Source organism: Meriones unguiculatus, chromosome 5, assembly GCF_030254825.1.
Source record: "Meriones unguiculatus strain TT.TT164.6M chromosome 5, Bangor_MerUng_6.1, whole genome shotgun sequence".
NCBI classification, from domain to species: Eukaryota; Metazoa; Chordata; class Mammalia; order Rodentia; family Muridae; genus Meriones; species Meriones unguiculatus.
Window position 1 is genome coordinate 2,616,277 of NC_083353.1, and position 13,343 is coordinate 2,629,619.

At 48.4% G+C, this 13,343-nt stretch overlaps 1 long non-coding RNA gene across 1 annotated transcript in view; it reads left to right on the top strand.

The window, feature by feature from the left end:
• Nucleotides 1-4,402: 4,402 nt before the first annotated feature.
• LOC132653934 (uncharacterized) overlaps nt 4,403-13,343 on the top strand; it is a 29,904-nt gene continuing 20,963 nt past the window's right edge. Inside the window, exon 1 of the long non-coding RNA XR_009591753.1 lies at nt 4,403-4,899. This is a non-coding gene — a long non-coding RNA (uncharacterized LOC132653934). The remainder of the gene's footprint in view (nt 4,900-13,343) is intronic.

Sequence of the window (13,343 nt, forward strand, 5' to 3'; positions counted from 1 at the left end):
TGCTCTTAACTGCTGAGTCATCGCTGGAACTCCAAAGAATTCTTTTCTGTTTGAGGCCATTCAGGCTGTGCATAGGAGGCTTGACACAAACACACAAACTTTATTTCTCACTGTTGGGAAAACCAAGGGCAAGATGCCATCTAGATTTGGTGTCTGGAGGAGACTACCTTCCAGATCCACAGACATCGTGGGAAAGGAACTCTGGAGGAGTCTACCTCATGGCTAACACCTTCCAAAGGTCTCAGTCCACGCCATTGGGAGTTAGGTTTCAATGCCTACGTTTGGGGTGGGGCTGTGGAGGGGAAGCACACCCAGGTTACAGCATTGGTGTTGCTGGACTTTGCGAAAGGCCCTGTCTGTGCTTCCTGCAGGAATGCCTGTCCTTCCTCTATAGTCTGTGGTGATGTACAGCCTTGCCTCGTCCTCTTCGAACCTTCCTTGCATTGGCAGGGAACCCACACCTGATGCTTACTACATTGTCAGTGCAGCCCCTTCTGCCATGTGGCTGTCTCCTCTAGAGAATCGTCGCCCCCATCGGTGGTTTTGCTTCCACTCACTTCACAAATGTCCCCTTCGAAAAGCCCTATCCAGTTGAGTCAGCGTGACAAACGGGGATTCGTGATGTGCCTTCTCATCTCCCACAACCCCTGGTTCCCTCCAGCTCTGTCTCTACCTCTGAGAAAACTGGGTCATTTGCTTGGAGTTGCCCTGGGTGACATCTCTAGTGACATTTTCTGCTCTCCTGCCTTTACATAAGGTGGTAGTCAAGTCTGGACGCTGGGTCAGGTTTTGCTCGCTATTTGAGCAAATGTCTTTCCCAGGGGATGTTTCTGTTACTCTTCCTTTCGTCTGTGCCGTGTCTGCAGTTGTTTCTCTCATTTTATTGTACATTCCATCGAGCCCTGGTTTCTTCTCCCCCTTTCTGGGTCAGTCCTGCCAGAATATTATTTCATTAACCCTTTTAAAGAACTAGGTTTTGATTGATTGTTTGTTTTTCTTTTCTTTCTTCACTTCATTAATTTTTTTTAAAAAAATCAATTATTATTGTTGTTGTTGGGTTTATTTGGGGACTGCTCTCGGATGGGTTCATTTGTCTCATAGAACAAGATCAGACAAATCACCATACAGACAAAGAGACAGAGGAAGAAGAGAAAGAACATGCACATGCAGGGGGAGAGAAAGGCAGAGAGCAAGAGAGCAAAATGTCTACATTCTGCAGGGAAGAGCCTCTGGGGGAGGGAAAGCCCAGTCCCTGGGCTGGAAAGTTCAGGGTAGAGGCCAGTATACCAGCCACACCTTGTAACCGAGGGATGCTGGGAGAACCTGGAGGCCAGGTCTGCTTTGATATGTTAAATACACACCTCAGCTGCTGGTCCTGGGTCTGAAACCCAACAATTATTATGATTATAATCATATATCATTTTTCAAGATAGGGTTTCTCTATGTAGTCCTGGCTGTCCTAGACATCACTCTGTAGACCAAGCTAACCTCAAACTCAAGAGATCCTCCTGCCTCTGCCTCCCGAGTGCTGGGCTTAAAGGCGTGTGCCATCACTGCCCAGCTTATTATTAATTATTATTATTTTTTTCTTGTTGTTTGCCCCCTTGCTCTGGCCTCGCCTTCTGGAACTCCCAGTGAGCGCTGTCTCTGAAGTCACAACCTCCAGCTCTCTTTTGCTCTGCTTCAGCAATTCTCATTCGTAGAACTTCGTGGCTTGTAACGCCATTGTGTGGTTGTTCTAAACACACAATGATTTATGTCTTGTCTCCCCCTCCCCCTTTGTCTTTCTTTCTTAAATTTAATACTCTTTCATTTTGTTTCCTTTCCCCTTCTCCTCTCCCTTTCCCCAAGAAAAGGGGAGCCCCCCCTGTGTTACCCTCCCCAGCACCTCAAGTCACATCAGGACTGTCCTTCCCCTGAGGTCAGGCCAGGAAGCACTGCCAGCGGGGAGTGATCCAAAAGCAGGCACTAGAGTCCATGTTAGAGAAAGCCCCCCCTCCACTCGCCAGGTGCCTATACGAAGACCAAGCTGCCCGTCGGCTACATGTGTTCAGGGGCCTAGTCCAGGTCATGCATGCTCCTTAGTGATGTCTCAGTCCCGAAAAGTCCCCATGTGACTGGGTTAGTTGTCTCTGTTGGTCTTCTTGTGAGGTTCCTGCTCCCTCCAGGTCCTTCCATCTTTCCCCCAACACTTCCACAGGACCCCAAGAGCCATGGTTGGCTGCAAGTCCCAGCATCTGTCTCCATCTGCTTGCTATTGGCTGGAGCTTAGCAGGCAACAGTCAAGTTCGGCTCCTCTCTGGAAGCATAGCAGAGTATCATTACTGCTGTCAGGGTTGGCTCCATGTTGTTAATCCCCTCCTTCAAAACTGAGTTTTTAAAGAGACCAAAATGTTCCACTCCGTGTGTGTGTGTGTGTGTGTGTGTGTGTGTGTGTGTCTGTGTGTGTGTCTTGTCCAAAAGAGACCATTTGATTCTTTGGAGCTGTTATGATCAGTTTTGAACTGCACAAGGTGGTGCTTGAAACAGGCTCAGTCCTCTGACAGTGCAGCCAGTGCCCTTAACTGCTGAGCTCTCTTCAGTGCCTGTGTGTAGTGCTGCATGCATGTGAAGACCATCGTGGGCACAGAATGAAAGAGAGAGGGGGAAGGGACAAGACTTAGGCACCGTGGCTGTGGCCACATTCTGGAATGCAAACAAGTTATTTCTGAGCTTCTTAGTGAAGGATTATTCCAGGTAACTTACTGTATTTTTCCTTTTACTGAAAATAGATTCTTTTCTCATATAATATGTCCTGAATGCCCCCTCTTCTCCCAGCTCTTCCCCGCCTCCCCTCTCATTTATATCTGTTCTATTTCTGTCTCTCATTAGAAAAGAACAGACTTCTAAGAGATCATAGTAAAACATAAAATAAAATATAATAAATAAAAACTTATTCTATTCCTTTTTGATGACAGTGGTGTTTTGCTGCCTATGTTTGTGTGTAGTGTGTACACGGTATATGCGTGTGATGGGGTATTTGTGCAGAGACTTGTGGAGGGCCTGGCTTGATGTTGGGGTGTCTTCCTATTTTTGAGATGGGTTTTTCCTGTGAACTTGAAGTTCACTGGTTAAGCTAAATTGGCTGACCAGCTCCTGGGATTCCCCAGTCTGCACTCCCCAAAACAGGGGTTACAGACACATGTCACAATCCCTGGCTTTTATATGGCTGCTGGATTTGAACTCTGGTCCTCATGTTTGCACAGCAAGCACTTTACCTACTGAGCCATCTGCCCAGACGATGGAAGCAGTCTTCATTTATAATTTTTATAAACTCTTTTGAGTGATAGATTATCTCCATTGACAAAATGAGCCAATTTAAGCCAAATTAGAGTATGTAAATGCAGGTTTATTGGGATCAGCTTGAGGGTGGGCTCCCCAGTCCCAAGGAACGGGGCCAGGGAAGTCACCATGCAGACAGCAGAGAAGGGGACGAAGTGAGAAAGTGAGAAAGAGAAGTCACCATGCAGAGAGAGAGAGAGAGCACAATGTCTGGATCATACAGGGAAGAGCTTGTAAATGAGCGGAGTCCCAGCCCCTGGACTGGAAAGGTCAGGGCAGAGGGTGGGGTGTGCTAGCCAGGCCCTGTAACAGGGTGGGGCTGAGAGATGCTGGGCTTTGGTTAAATGTGCACCTCAGCTGCTTGTCCCCGGTCTGAATCCCAACACTGAGAACTATCTCGGAGATTTTGAAAGAGGAATGGTTCGGAGCAGGGCTAACAGGCACTGTTGCAGATGACCCTGGCCACTGACTTAGCTCATTCTGCTATTGTAATGAAATACCAGAGCCTGGACACTTTAAATAGAGAAAAAGCTAATTTAGCACACAGTTCTGGCTACTAGACTGAGTGACCACACCTGCGAAGGGCTCTGCCGGGTCATGGCACCGCACAGTAGGAGCACTCGTGAAAAAGATGGAGATAGAGGAGGTAAAGGGCCAGGGAGATGTGTGCGCCCCTTTCTGCCAGTCTACTAGCCCAGGGGCACTCATCCTTTCCAGGGGCGCTTCCCCAGTGACCTGATCCCCCTCACTCTGAAGGCTCCTCCACTTTTCTGGGTATCGCTGGGGCAAAGCTTCTAACACATGACAATTAGCCACCTCCAAAGAGCAGCACGCATCCTTCCTAGCCTGCTCTCCTGCGCGGAAAAGCTCCGGTATTTGAGTGACCGGGCTCGAATATCCACCCCTCTTCTGCTATTTGTAAGATCCATCTGCTGCTGGAGTACTTACCTGAGAGTCAGGGAATTCTGGGATGCGGGCCAGCTGCGTGCCAGAGCCGGTTTCAGATGCAGCGCACGCGCAGTGCTGCCCAAGCTGAGCAGATGCGGAGTGAGACCTTCCCCATCGTGTGCTCAGGAGCTGACGCGGCCTCCTGCCTTCCACGAACAATCACCACAGCTCTCCACGCTCTGCTTTCTGGGTCGGGAGCCCATTTCCAGGGAAAGCAGGCAAGAAACACACCGATCAGATCGTTGGAAAAAAAATAGAAAATTTGAATCCCCGGAGGCTGCTGGACCTCGGGTCCTCTGAAGGACAAACATCTACTGTGTTTTATTAAATGTTTTCCATGTTAGTAAGCACTGGGAAGTGCCAGAACCAGCCGCGGCTTTCTGCTAAGCCCGGAGAGGCAGGCACTTGGGGCCTCTGAATAGTTCTGTCTCTCCACTGCTCAGCGTGCTGGAAATGGCTTGGCCCCGAGGCTGCAGAGTCCTAGGAGACCCCGCACCATTCTACCGAGCAGGGCCCTGCTTCTGGAAGAAGCAGACTACTCCTTTCTTGACAGGGGTTTACAAGTTTCTCAGCCCCAATGTTGCCTGGAAGGCATTTGCCCACGGACCATAGGACGAAAATATCGAGAAGGTGAACATGTTTTATTCAGTTTGAATAGATTACACACGAGGTGAGTACGGAGTTGCTGCGCAAACAATTGGATGCAAGGAATGTGACAGTGAAAAGAGCCGGTTAAATTTAGTTTTGAGGCCTTTTTCACCCCGCGGAAGATACGCCCAACATTCCTCATGATGGAGCAGGAAACCCCTGAGAAATGGCACGGGCCAGAGGCTCTTACGAAAGGAGCATCAGTACAGAGCATCAGTCCAGAGCCTGCTGTGGCCGCACCACTTCCCAAGACCAGGAGCTGGAGAGCTCCCGCAGCTTCTGTGCAGCATCCTCTCTGGCTCCTCAGGGGTTAGTACCCACCACATCGGCAATGATTGGCCCAGAGATGTGGAGAGATGGCGCCCCTTCAGGCGGCCCTGAACACTGCATAAGGCAAATGCCCATCGCTGTGACCCTCAGCAGCTCCCCCTCAGAGGCTCCCCAAGTGGCCTCCGGTGGACACTGCATCATTGTCCCTGATTCCTTCCTACCCGGGTTGCTGAGAAGGCGGAAGGCTGCCCTAGTCTTAGATGCTACTAAATGCTTTTCATTTAGATTCCTAAAACAAATACACCAGTTTAAAAACGTGTGTTTCCTAAGGTTGGTTAGACAATATTTGAGTGAAAGAGGAAGGACAAAAGCGGGCAAATGGAGGAAAGAAACACTGAAAGTAGGAAGGCGGGGGAGGAGAGATCCAAGTTGCTAGGATGTCTGACATCCTTTTAGAGCTCAGAGATGGCTCTGAGCCTTCCCAATGCTGTGACCCTTTAATCCAGTACCCGACCGTGAAATTATTTTCGTTGCTACCTCGTAGTGTAATTTTGCTACAGTTATGAACCGTAGTGTAAACCTCCGTGTTTTTAGGTGGTCTTAGGCCACCGCTGTGAAAGGGGTCACCACCCATAGGTCGAGGATCGCCGTTTTAGAGGGCGAGGCTGGAATCCGTGTGCTGGACGGTGTTGGGCTCTTCTGTCACGTTATGTCGTGGGACTGTCAGTGCTGTGTGCCAGCTGCTCAGGTGTCCGGGTTGCTCCCAAAGTTAAACAAAAACTGAACTCCCGGCGACAAAAAGCCCAAAGGTGCAAACAGGCATTTAATACGGGCAGGAAGCAAAGCGTGGAAACACCCTGTGGGGAAGGGCGGGGTCTCCAGAGCAGGCTCTCTTCTCTTTTGATACCCCTTTTTCTTCTCAAGTCCCCCCTCCCTTTACTCCATCTCCTTGCATGGGGTGGTTCTTGATTCAAGGAGATGGAGGGGCCCAGCGAGGTTACATCCGGGCTGCTGTGAAGGAATGCCATCCTTCACTCCAACTTCTCTCCCGGCTGCCCGTACAGCTCGCTCTCTAAAGCCCCAGTCTGGGGCTCAGTTGGCAGAGTGCCTGCCACACAGGCTTGAGGATCTGTGTTCGGATCCTGTCACCCGTACGGAAAGCCAGATGACTTGAACCTGTGTTTCCAGAACTGGAGATGTGGAGATAAAAAGGTCCCTGGGGCTTGTTGGTCAAACAGTCTAGCTCAACCAGTGCATGACTGCACCTTGTCTAAAAAACACACACACAAACAAAAAACAAACAAACAAACAAAAAACCCCAAAACAACAACAAAACCAAACCAATGAGGAGAACAAGTGAGGCTGGCTGACATCAGTCTCTGCACCACCCCCATGCACCTGCATCCACACGTGTGCCCAGATGTGAACACACACATTCCCGGCCACACCTCCCCAGGTGAGCTGTCCATCTGGAGGGAAAGCAGCAGCTCACCGTGGGGCGTGTTGACCGTCTCTGTCTGAGCCCTGCCGTGGGAGAAGAGCGCGGGCTGGCTGGGCCCGGCATCTGACCAGCTGCAGAGGTTTCTGAGCGCTGTTTTCTCACGTCCTCCCGGGCTCACAGGAGCAGGAGCTGAGGGCTGACTCCCAGCTCGGCTGTAAACTGGATGATGCAGGCTTTGCAGACGATGAGGGGGTGACTGATCACTCTAACAGTCTGGGACAGGATCTCCCCTGTAATGTCTCATCAGGGAGTGAGACCAGAGACCAAACCAAACCACCCTTTGAAGCTAAATGAGAGGTCTCTGGGCCACTGACTGTCCTGGGCAGAGGTTTGTCCAAACAGTTGGGCCCCCGCCTCAGACCACTGGGGTCAGCACCCAGCCCTGCTTAGCATCAGCAGGAAACCCAAAGACCTCTCCTTTCTTACGGTGGAGGCACCCTCAGACTGAGCTGTACATTTCCTCGCAGTGCTTCATGTGGAGTGGGATGGTCTTAACCTTACAATATAGCTGAGGTTAACCTTGAACTCCTGATCCTCCTACCTCTACCTCTTGAGTCCTGGGATTACAGGGATGTATGACCCTGTCTGGTTTATGGGGTGCTGGGGATTCAACCCATGGTCTCTTGATGCTAGGCAAGTACTCTGCCCACTGAGCTAGAGCACAGCCTTTGCTGCACGTTCTTTCTGATCTCATCTCACATACCTCTCCTTCCCTCAGCATTCCCCTGAAATGCCACAAACAACTTATCCCATAAACCTAACCCCGGTATGGTGCAAATACGTAATGACCCCCAAAGGCTGGGTAGACACAACTTCGCCTCACCGGGAAAAAGAGAGGGTTTATTCTTGAGTCAAGTGGGAGAGGGACCGTGGCCTAGGAACACAGATTTAGTTTTTCCCAAGTGGTGTGTTCCCATGCAGAAATGGCTTCATAAAGTTTTTATAGCCACGGATCAAAGAAAGTCATAAATCAAGGCAGTTTTCAAATGTGTTGGTAGGAATACCAGGTAGGCTAGGATATTGGTTCCTTTTGTTGTTGTTGTTACTATTATTAAAAGCCCGATGAGAAGCAGATTCAGGGAGAGGGTCAGGGCAGGGTCTCAGTCAGGAACTCAAGGCAGAAGCTATGGAGGGACACAGCTTGCCATCCTGCTCATGGGCTCTGGCTCAGGTGGCACCTTTTTCTCAAGGAATGGTGATGTCACAGTGGGCTGGGCCTTATATCAATTAACAATTGAGATGGCCCCACGAGCCTCTCTGATCTAGACCAGTTGATCCCTCAATTCAGACCTCTTCCCAAGTGACTGGAGGCTATGTCAAGTTGACAGCTATTTAGGACAGGGTACACCCTGGAGGGGAAGGCAGAGCAGCAGGTGGCTTCATGGTGGCAGGAACATGAGCTGGGACTCCTCTACTCAGATCATGGCAGACAGGGATTAGAAACCGGCAGCAAGAGGGGCCAGACTCTACAACCTCAAGGCTTGTTCCTAAGGTTCTTGTTAAAATAATGATTAATAATCTGGTATAAAAGAGATTTACTGTGGGAAAGGGGGAGAGGGGAGAGAGAGGAGGGTGCCCATGACAGAGAGAGAAAGAGAGACAGAGAGAAGGAGAGAAACCAAGAGACACTGAGAGAGGGGGGTGGTGGCAGGTGGGTCCTTTTTACAGGTGGCACACACCTGGTGGTATCAGGTGATGACGTTGCCAGGCCCCCAAAGGCCCCCAAAGGCCCCCGAAGGCAGGCCAGCAGGACACCTGTATGCTAACAGTCCTCCCTTTTTGTTTAATTAAAAAATGGCAAACTCAGGAAGAGGCAGTGGGGTGGGAATGAGGACAATGTGTTCAGAAGAGGCTGCTTGCTGCTTAGAGGAGGGTGATGACATTTTTGGGGACATCTTTGTGAGAATTGGGGGTGGGGGGTGAGGAAGTCCCAGAAGAGCTATTTTACTGCTGTCCAGGATGTGAGAACATCTGGGGCAAAATGTAGGGCTAGCTGACACAGTCTTCGAGGTTATTTTGGAGCACCTGTGGGCAGCTGTCTTGGCACTGTTGTGGATGTGGAAAACAGCTGGAATTGATAGGATACCGGACATGTATGTGGGCAGAAGACAAAGTTAAGTAGATTAGGGAGGAATGTCTTTGTGTGTGTGTGCACATTTGAAACTTTAGGACCCATGATTTTCAGAGTTGGAGGAGGGGAGTCCCAAAACCAGGGAAAGGGGGAGAAATCCCGCCCTCTGAGATAGGACATAGGTGGGAACTTAGGCTGTTGATTGGCAGTACTCATCTGGCGTCCATCTGACCCGAAAGATGGATTTGGGTGCATTTCCTGTAGCTTACAGGAGTCCTTTTTAAGTTTAAAAAGAAGGTAAGTTTTAAGCATGCTAGCATCATCATTGCTTGTAATCTGCAGTGAAACACACACTGTAGAGAAAGGCAGCAGACACGCATCTTTGTGTCACGGCACAGCAGAGGCTTGGGAAGTGATTTTGGGTTAACAGCATGAACACTCTGAGGTGAGTTCAGGGAGGGCAGAAAACCTTTGCGGTGTAGAAGGGGCAAACGCTCACGTGATCTTGATTTTTAATATCATTACACATCATGAGAGAGGTATAAATCTAACATAACGAGAAACATTTTTAAGTCTATGCTTAAAGGACAAACCAAAGGAAATATAAAATTTGAGCTTGGAAACCTGATACTGGATCACATAGCATATTTTTTTAACCAGAGTTAGATTAATAAATCAGAGCTCCAGTGATTAATATCAAAACTCTGAATAGTCTTAATACAATAGTAGCAAAGCAACAGCAAGAAATCTGAAGCATTTTTCATTTTTTAAAAATATGAATCACTTTCCTTTAACTGTCTAGGCCTCTGAGCAAGGCACACCAGTTTGCCTTTTAAATAAGAGATTTAGTAGTTAGTAGTTTTAACTAGCTAATGAATTGACTAATGAACTAACATACTGGATTACTTTAGGGTAAGGGGCAAATTGCCATTAGCTTAGCGTCAATGTGATCAGAGACCTGAGAAGGATAAATTGTAACTTAAACCAATCTATGTATCAATCAAAATGACAGAGATGACTAGTCAGTCCATAGTCCACTACCTAGACAGCTGTCCCAGGGTCCTGGGGTCTCCATGTCAAAGTGGGCAGAGGCAGTCTAAACCATTCGGTACAGAAGATGAGAGGCTTTTTCAGCGGAGGAAGAACATTGGAGAAACTGACCTCACTTCCTTTTCAGTAACATGATACAATAATTCCCTGGGTGTCCAGTTTGTCCACAGTTCAGGCCAGGCCTGAAGTGTAGGCAGGGCATTAGGGCAGTCTTGCCCAGTGGTTAGCACGCTACACTCCAGGGTTGGAGTCATTTGTTGTTGTACCCTAATCTTCTTGGAGACCTTGGAGTTACTGTTAGGATTTGGGAATCTCTGTCTGTTGTAATAAGCCTAAACATTTTAAATGTCATATTCAGCAGGTCTCTGACAGATTTGAGGCTAGCATATTAGAGTTAAAGAATCTGACTGTCTTTGACTGCTCTAAGCCATACCTTGCAAACATAAAGCAGAATGTTATGACTTATAATTATGCCATGTTCTGCAGATAAGTGTTTGAGTTATCTTTTCAAGATGGGAGAAATTGTTCTGATGAATCTGATGGAGAGGGAATCTGAAGGAGGGGTGTTGGTATAATGGTTTTTTGTTTGTTTGTTTGTTTGTTTTTTAATGTATACACCTTACCCTTGTTCATTTAAATACTGATTTCTCCCCCACCCCACTCCCAACTCTCTGGTTTCAATCCAGACATTGCATTGTGATACTCATTCCAAGCATCCTGTCTCAACTCTTGTGTAAACAGGACAAAATAAAAGCAACTAGACACAATGTTGAGCAGGGAGGAGCCAAAGGACAGAAAAGAGGGGAGGAGCCAGAAGGCAGGAGATGAGTGGGAGGAGAAGGGGCGAGAGGAGAGCTGGAAGAGCAGAGCAGGAGGAGAGATCTTGGTGGACGTGGAGCATGAACCAGACCTAAGATTTCACAAAAAAAAACAAGTATAATGTGGGAAATCTAAATGTTAGGAAACTGAGGGCTTGGAGGTTTAGGAGGGAGTAAATATTGCCCAGCATTGTGTTCTAAGTTAACTAAAAACCCAGTCTCTGTGTGGTGATTTGGTTATACAGCTGTTTAAGATTAACAGCAGCGTTACCAGAAGATAAACCAACAGTAAATATTAATAGTCGCTTACAACAGAGGGGAAAAAGGAGGGAGGGGAAGGGGGTAGCAAGGAAGGTGGAAGAGAGGGAAGAAGAGAATGAAATAGCTGCTGACCAAATGTCCCCAGCAAGTCATGGGAGGTCATGATCAGGTCAAGTCCACTGTACATGGTGTCACACATGGGTTTGAGTGTCAGAAGCCGAAGCCGGACTGTGGTCTCTTCAGTATATGAGAGCTGGTACAGCCTTGATGCCCACCAGGTGTGGGGCTCAGGGATGAGTACAAGGCACTTGGCAGCAGCTCATGCTGGCCCGGTACAAGTTCACTTGGAATCACATTCATGGGCAACTGTCATGTGTTCTCGGCAAATTCCTCACCTCCTCTCACTGGATGGATGCCAACAGGCATATGTGCCCATGGTTCCCGGCACCATCATGGTAGTTCAGGCTGTCAGTGAGAACAGAATGATGGGCCAGGTACACAGACACACGCTGGCTGGAGTGATCCCAGGCCAGACATTGAGTGGACAGCTGGACTGATGGCCTGATGGTCAGCGGAGAGGACAGACAGAAAACAAGCATGTGAGAGCCGGGAGGCACTGGAAGAGACTTGGAGCTGAGGAACAAAGGCAGCAGATCCCACAGGGGAGAGCCCTCCTTGACCTTTGTTTTGGTTTCTAAATGTGCAGTGATGCAAGGAGAATGTTGAGAGCAACCGAGGTGGAATGGAGAGGACAAAACTGAGGTAGGCTTAAGAAAGAATTCGAGGAGAGAAGGCAGAGTCTGTGTACATAATGCTTCTGAAGAGAACCGAAGAGCTAGACAGGAGACGGAAGAATGGGTTGGGAGGTGTTTATTGCTTTGCGTGTGTATGTAGGTGCCTGTGCATGTGAGGGAAGGTGGAGACCAGCGTGGTTGATGTTGGCTGTCGCCTTACATTTTGAGACATTCAGTGATCCTGTGGTTCACTAATCCAGCTAGATTGGCTGGCCAGTGAGCCTGGGCATCCTGTCTTTGCAGCTCCAGTCCTGGGATTATGAGCATGTGCCACCGTGAGCGCCTTCTCATGTGGGTCTAGAGACTTGAATCCAGGTCTCCGGCTTGAACCACTTTGCCAACTGACCCATCTTTCTGGACAGTTGTTTGTTTTAGGATAGCAAAACTGCAGTTCATGCGTCACATGTTCACAGGGATGACTCAGTAGATAGAAGAATGATCATGAATATGAGGCAGCGTGATGCTTCATCTGTTTTCAAAGATTTATTATTATTTTTAAAATAATGCGTATATGTGTGTGTCTGTGAGTATGTGCATGTGAGTGTAGTGCCCACAGAGGCCAGAAGAGGGCACCATGGTCCCTGGAGCTAGAGTTACAGGTGATTGTGCGCTTCCCGGTGTGGATTCTGGGAACTGAACTGGGGTCCTCTGGAAGAGCAAGAAGTGATCTTTACCTCTGAGCATCTCTCCAGCCCATGATGGTTCATCTTGATTTGGAATCTCCTAGGAGACACAACTCCGGGTGTGGGCAGCATTATCCTAGGATGGGGTCCCAAATGGAATAACCAGAAGAAAGTGAGCTAAGTACCAGCTTTCTCTTGCTCAGTGTCCTACTGCAGAAGCAATGTGCCAGCTGCCTCATGCTCGGCTGCCATGCTTGCCCAACATGATGGGAAGTACCCTGAAAGCAGAAGCCCAAACTCATTCTCCCATCCTGAGGTTGGTGTGTCAGGTGTGCTGTCACAGCCATTGGAAAAAGTGACTGATACGGAGAGGGACCTGTTGTAATAAATAAAAAAATTAAGTGTTGGGCTATATGTTTATCGTTAGCTCTAAAGATTACCATGATGGTATTATCTAACCTGCTATCACAAATAATTAGACGCAGACATTAGATTTTATAATTGTTTTATTTACCGTGGGCCAGCCAGATATTTCACTTACACTGGCTCAAATCCTCACCATGCATCTTCCAGCCCCCATCCAATGTCATCCGCCTCAATCCTCCTCATCTGGTCTACCTTCCATCCGTACTCCCATAGTACTTGCTTGTTGTCTTCATCCGGGCCTTTTCACACCATCATTGGAGTCCTTCCTATCAGTCCCTGCGGTTTTTTCCTCCATGCTAACCCATCACGGCATCCTCTCTCCTCCTCACTTCCTGTCTGTGATTCTTCTGAACCGGAACCTTAGCCACGCCTACTTCATTATGCCCTGCCTAGTTATAGGCCGTTTAATCAACCAATCAGGTATGTCTTAAGCAGGTTTACAAAACAAGGATAGATGTAACCAGATCTTGATGGCCAGTAACACTCAGCAGACCAACCTCCAACAGGGACCAGTTAAGAAAATGATCTAGCCCAGGTCAAAGTGGAGAGCGCATAGGGGATAGCCATGGCTCTTCTTCCCAGCAGGCAGAGTTATGAGAACAAATGTCCTTG